General features: G+C 39.2%; 1 long non-coding RNA gene across 1 annotated transcript; it reads left to right on the top strand.

The window, feature by feature from the left end:
• Positions 1–9: 9 nt before the first annotated feature.
• Positions 10–2,671, top strand: LOC311033791. Its single transcript, XR_014599544.1, has 2 exons — positions 10–2,459; positions 2,605–2,671. It is a non-coding gene; the product is annotated as an uncharacterized lncRNA (long non-coding RNA).
• Positions 2,672–7,137: the final 4,466 nt, after the last annotated feature.

Genomic DNA, 7,137 nt, shown 5'->3' on the forward strand with positions numbered 1-7,137 from the left:
CTATTTTTACTAAGATTTGCGGATCCGGATCCGGATCTTCAAATAGTAAAATCAGCAGGAAGTTAACATTTTTATTAAAAAAACAAACAGTACTGGGTTTGGTGATGTTCTATATTGTCTGAATCAACTTTGTTTGTGTTCGTTTACGTGCTGTAGATCTGCTATTTTTGAATAGCCAAAGTGTAAAATAATGCTTTTTAGCTCAAATCAAAAAATGACACAGATGCGTTCCAGGTCTTAATGGGTTAACTGTTGCCCCCCCTAAAAGGAAGCTCCTATTAGTGATCTGTAAGATTCACAGATTCTCCGTGAAATCTCAAAAGTCCCCGATCAAAGGACACGTTTCTTTTCCTTGTCTGTTAACTGAACTCTCTCTCTGGAACTCTGTTCCTTTTTACTTTGTGCATCTCTAATCTCTAAACGTTTCAAGGGAAAAGAAACCTTCTGCCCCCCCCCAGTGAATCTAATGTCTCCCGTTCCCTGTCTCCCCATGAGCGTTGTCACGGCTCACTTTTTGTTGCAGCTTAATTGTCTTCACGAGGGGAGAAAAGTCTCCACGTTCATCTTCTCGGCTGTACTAAAACGATTGTTAGCATTGTTTACAACAGAACGTTACTGTGGGCTGCCGCCGGCTAGCTTGTTGACGCTTGTTGTTGCTCCCCCTTCCCTTCCCTTGGAAGTGTGTATCGAGTTTAACGAGGAACATACATGTGTTCATTTTAATGAGGAAAGCTAGCAGGTTTTTTTTTTTTGTTTTGTTCTTTTAAGATAAGAAGAAGAAAAAAAGTAGCAAAAGGTAAAACATATTTTCACCAACACTTGAAGAGGAAAATGATATCTCTCGGGACACCAGCGGGAGAGGACAGAGTAAAATGAATATTTATTTCCTTCCTAAAACGTCAAAGTAAGGAGGTGAGGAAAATGGCAGTTCAGAGGAAAGGGGGAAAAAAAGAAATTAAAAAAGGTCTGATTTATACTTTGTCAAAAAAACGAAACGAAAGAAAAAACACACTACACTACAGGTAGAAATAAGCTATTATCTTCCAGCTACACCATCATTTGAGGAAGTATAAATTAGGCCAAAGGAGAAAAGGCAAGGCTCTGAAATGGTCTGAAGTGGAAGTTTACTGCTGGTACAAATAGTGAGACCGATTGCAGGTAATTTGCCAAAATAAAGGAACCGCCTCATTGAATGAGGGATACATCTGAAAGCATTATGTCATTAAAGCAGGGTTTTATTTTTCTGCAGTTTGGTAAAAAAAAATAATGATACTATGATTAGCCGGCATGCTGTCTTGTTTGGCCTTGTGTTGGAATGTAGTCTCATTGTCTGTGAAATGCTTCTCAAACTTGTTAATTATTAAGTACCCCCCCCCCCCATAACTGCCAAGAGTTACAGACCTGTAAAGCAGTAGTTCTCAAACTTTTTCATGTCAAGGACCCCCAAAATTATATGTATTTGGCCGCGGACCCCCATCAAAAAATATTTTGTTCCAGGGACCCCCCAGAAGCAAAGATTTGAGTTAGAAATGTTCGCTTTAAAAAACATATATTCAAAGATTTGCACACATTTTCAAGATTTTTCAAAAATAGCAGATCGGCACGCTTGTATATCTGCTATTTTTGAATAGCCAAAGTATAAAAGGTTAAAATTATTCTGATGCTATATTTACACATTTTGCTGGGTACCCCCTGGAACCCCCTCAAGGACCCCACTTTGAGAACCAAGGCTGTAAAGGGTCCATTTGGAACCCTGAGGGTCGCTGGACCCCACTTAGAGAACCACTGATCTATTAGAAGATAACAGGGTATACATTTGGCTGTCAATGGTCAACAAAAAGTTCCACATTACAGAAGCCAGTCTAAATGAGCCGTTATGCATTCACAAAATTCCGCCAGGTCAGAGAAATCCTAGGATGAATAAACGGGTCTTTCCTGCACAACGAGAAGCGTATCGTATTCCATGACCCAGAAAATATGGACCAAGACAGAATCGCAACAAGCCTGCGTACAATTACATAGTATCCCTTCTTACTGCTCATCACCTGGGGTGGTTCCGTTATACTTGTCAGGTACCTGTGGTTTGTTACTTGTTCAGTATAAAGTGGTGTTCAGAATCCAACCTAACCTTCTGTCATAATGAAGACATTCTGAAACAAATAAGCTTGGGAAAAAAAAATATATATATATATTTCACGTCATGTCTTTTTGTTTTTTTTCTTTGTCCTGTCAAATGCAGCTCTTCAACTATTGGTTGGGAGCCACAAGTGCTAATATATCATATTGATCCCATGTATGTACCCCTAAGGCCAGAGACTAAATTTGCCGAGTTTGGGCCCCGGACTGTTAAAAGACACAGCTCTGATGTGCTTCTTTGTGTGTGTGTGTGTGTGTGTGTGTGTGTGTGTGTGTGTGTGTCTGTTTTGCTTTCCATTTAAAAGAGATGTCTGTCTCCAACTGTTTAACCCATTAAGACCTGAGGCGATTCTTAAAAAAATGTAAGAAACACTTTAAGAAAAAAATCAAAACATATATCTTTTTCAAGATTTTTCAAAAATAGCAAAAGAAATCTAAAGTGACACAGACGCGTTCCAGGTCTGAAAGGGTTAAGACACATGTATGTCTTTTTCACCAGCAAATTTCGCAAACTATTAAATCTCTGACTTTTAAATCACTTCACAACAACGCAGGCGCTGGTGGTTTGCGAGACTTGCTGGTGTGAGAGGCGCACAGCCATAGCTGAGTGGTTAGCGAGCCCGCCTGGTTGTCCCAGAGGCCCTGGTTCTCCCAGGTACGATCCCACGATCCCTGAGCAAGACTCTTAACTCCTAATTGCTCCCCGAGCGTCGTAGAATGGCTGCTCACTGCTCCTAGTGATTATGTTATGAGTAAATGCAGAAGACGAATTTCACATTATGTGCAAATATACAGTGACAAAAAAACACCCCAAGTGGGGACCAAATTATTATTATTATTATTATTATTATTATTATTATTATTATTATTACACGTGTTTGAGACAATGGGGGTTGATATCGCTGCCTTCAGCAGATGTGGGGAGTGGTAACTGATGGGACCAAATCAACATGAATAACACAATGAGTATTTCTGCTACATGTGGTACAATTTTTTTTGCGGCCAATTTAAACAGCATTTTGTAATGGCACTTTCCACTCTTCTTAGGCAAACCGTTGTACAAACGACTGAGAGGAGTGTGCAGAATAATGGTGCAAAGTCAAAAATAGTTTTTTATATAGTGAAGGGTTTGATGAGAATGAATGAGGTCTACAGTGGTGGGGAAAAAGTAAGGATTAAGTAAAAGTAGCAATATTTCTGTTAAAAGTAAAAGTACTCATTGACTACTTTGTCAATTTGTTCTTCAAAAATAGCGGCTGAGTTTTTATTATTTTATTTATTACTTTATTAGTCAGAAATGTAAATGGCATGTGCTGTAGTACAGTAAGGCTAAAAGGATAACACAAACAAGTCCCGAGGACTTGTTTCCAGTTCATCAACATAGCATAACACATTAACACAGTAATACATGTCATCAACAAATACAAACACTATGTACAGTTTTGAAAGAAACGTCACATCCTTTATTGGATGGGGTCATGGCAGTCCACATTTTGGGGGTCCCCAGCTAAATTAGTTAAAATAGCACCAAAATCAATGTAAGCACTTTAAACCTATATACATCGGCTATTTGAAATTAGCCAATCTACAAGCTCACAATTCCTTGAAAAAATAAAAAATAATAATCTCCAACACAAATCCAGTAAGGGGGTCCCTGGCACAAAATATCTCCAGATGGGGGGTCTGCGGCCAAATACATATTCATTTGTGGATCCTTGACATGGAAAAACGTTTGAGAAGCACTGCTTTAAGAACACTCATCCTCAACCTTTTTACTCCAGGTATGATATGCATTAGGCCCACAGACCCCCATTTGATACAATCTTTTAAGGGGACCCTGGCCCAATCTGCAGTAAAATCCTCTGATGGTGTACAAATGGTCCATTTGGTTCCGTTTCTGAATATCCATAAATAGTGAAAATGTGTGCAAATCTTTGAATATATATATATATTTAAAGCGAACATTTTTAACTCAAATCTTTGCTTCTGGGGGGTCCCTGGAACAAAATATTTTGATGGGGGTCCGCGGCCAAATGCCCTTGACATGAAAAAGATTAAGCTGAGCACCACTGATATAGAAACATACGTTTTTCAGAATACTGTTGAGATTTAGGAGACATGTAGAATTGGCTTCAGGTCTCAATGGGTTAATTCGCCAGACAATGTGGCTAGTACTTGCCTGCTCTTCCAAACGCTTGGCCAGCGCCTGCAGTGAGCTAACAATCAAGCTGGCTTATAGCGCCATCTACTGTATTGGTTTGAAGGGTAAATGTAAAACACAAGATGAAAACTCATGTAACTGTCCTTTACATTATGTCAGTGTATGTGCAATGGCAAAATCTAGATACAACGTTTAAAATGAATGAAATTAAATCTCTTTTAGCTTTATTTCTGAAAATCAGTGTTTGAAACTGATCGTTCAGCCCATTCCTGGCTGTCCTTTGTGTGTCTGTGAGGGAGAGTTACTGGAGAGAACAGAAGCATCAAGTCCTGTGAACATGACATCATCAAATCATCCAAATTAAAGCAGAGTTTTTGAACGTCGACGTAATGTTGAGTGGGTTTTGTTTTTGTCGATGGCACATTAAACACAAAGTGAAGGAGTTCAAGTATCTCTTGGGGTCTTGTTCTTGAGTGAGGGGAGTTTATTGATAGGGTGAATAGTGATCTTTTAGACAGATTGTGATTTGGCACTATAATAAAATGTAATTGACTTAAATGACATGTTCTACAACACTGGCACAAATGCTATTCCATACATCCATATCCATGGAAATGTGGAAGTTCAATCTCAAAGCTAACTGTAGAGAGGTGGACACGGATGGTATTTTTGATCTAAAGTTTTTTAGATTTTTTGTAATCGATTAGTTCCATTAAGACCTGAGGCCGATTCTACAAAATGTCTTCTTTTTGAAAAAATCTTGTGTTACTATATCAGTGGTCCTCAAACTTTTTCATGTCAAGGACCCCCAAAATGATATGTATTTGGCCGCCGACCCCCATCTCAAAATATGTTGTTCCATCTAAAGTCTAATGACATTCATTTGAATACAGAAATGTGGTTTCTGCTTTATTCAACTCTTGCCCAGCCCTCACTCACATGTACATTAATGACCTGGTGTGGAAAACAATAACCTGATTCATCTTGTGAAAATAGTACTGCCACTCACACCGCAATAAAAGTCAAATATACACCGTAACATCATCAGTTTATATACAGTATAACTCGGGGCGTTCCCAATGAACCCTTACAGGTCTGTGACTCTGAGAGTGTGTAGATGTAACCAAATGGACCCTTAGGTTCTATTTTGCACACTCTCAGAGCTAAATGAACACTGAGGATTTGACTCACTGCAGCAGCAGCGTCATGGACAGCCTGACTCACTACTACTTGTGGAAAGAATTTGAGCCACGCCCCTCGAGTGACAGATGCTGACAACCACTGGATACATGGAAAAGACTCAAGTTCCCGTTCATCCCAAGAGCAAGTGTTCATAGCAGATCAGCTTTTAAGGTGGTGTAAGTCAGTGATAATATACATGTATACATTCTCTCTCTCTCTCTCTCTCTCTCTCTCTCTCTCTCTCTCTCTCTCTCTCTCTCTCTATACATATATACTGTATAAGAGGTAATATTCAAAAGAAGGGAGCGCACACTCCTCAAATGCAGGATGACTTGCTTTATTAATGCACTATAGGTGCGTGCGTGTGTGTGTGTGTGTGTGTGTGTGTGTGTGTGTGTGTGTGTGTGTGTGTGTGTGTGTGTGTGTGTGTGTGTGTGTGTGTGTGTGTGTGTGTGTGTGTGTGTGTTTGTGGGAGAAAGCGAGAGAGAGGGGGGGGGGTGCTGGTTTAAAGGTGAGGGGTCAGTAAAGTTCAAAATCCACCAATCAATGTCAATGGAGGCCTTTTTGACAGAGGCCTTCTCAGCCATACAAGGTCTGTGTGACTTGCAACCACTTCTGGCTGAAAGCTGGTGTCCCACTGAATGTGTGAGTGACAATAATGTGTCCTTCTATGTCCACAGGATGTGCCCTGAAACTGACCTTACAATTTCCTTTACAGAGCCAACAGTCAAGTTTACTAATTGAAGGTTTAAATGGTTACATTTCTGAAAATACTCATTAACATGAACATATTGATAGAAAAGATAGTGTGTAAACAAATAAACAAGCTGTCGAATATGAAGCTATCTATGACATCTATGAAAAAGTTTAATCTGCAACACAATTGTATACAATATGTAGTGGGGGTCCCTACTCCATCTCTCTAGGGGTCCTTGGCCTGAAAAACGTTGAAGACCCCTGTTCTATGTAAAGTGTCTTGTGATAACTTAATGTGATTTGGCTCTGTAATAATTGAATTGGCCGTTGCTCTCTATGTCCAGCATCGGCTGCATCATCGGCTGCCCTGACCTACGACTTGGACAGACTGATGCACCACCTGGACCTCTAATGCCTGGCCTGGGTGGTAATGTAGCTTTAGTGATGGAAAGTAACTAAGTACTGTACTTAAGTACAATTTTGAGGTATTTGTACTTTACTTGAGTATTTCCAATTTCCAATACTTTTACTTCTACTCCACTACATCTCAGAGGCAAATATTGTACTTTTACTCCACTACATTTACTTGAAAACTTTAGTTACTAGTTACTTTTCAGATATAAACGATCTATAGCCTACCATTAACCCATTCAATCTGTGTCATTTTTTATAATGAAACACACGTTAACCACTTTAGGCCTATTTTATACATAGGATATTTGAAAATAGCCTATTTTTTTCAAAAAACTGTTAGGATTTAGAAAACATTTTTAAGAATGTCTCGCCTCAGGTCTTAAAGGTAGGGTAAGTGATATTTTTTGGTTAAAACAAAAAGTATTTTGTTAAAAGGTTAAAGCACTATATTCTGATAGTAATCATTGCTATAGAGTGTTTGTTCAGTAACAGGAGTCTCCCCGTCTCTCCAGCTCTTTAATAAACAGAAAATACATTTTCCGGTAGGT

Source organism: Gymnoscopelus microlampas (assembly GCF_963454915.1).
Source record: "Gymnoscopelus microlampas genome assembly, chromosome: 18".
Classification (NCBI taxonomy): Eukaryota; Metazoa; Chordata; class Actinopteri; order Myctophiformes; family Myctophidae; genus Gymnoscopelus; species Gymnoscopelus microlampas.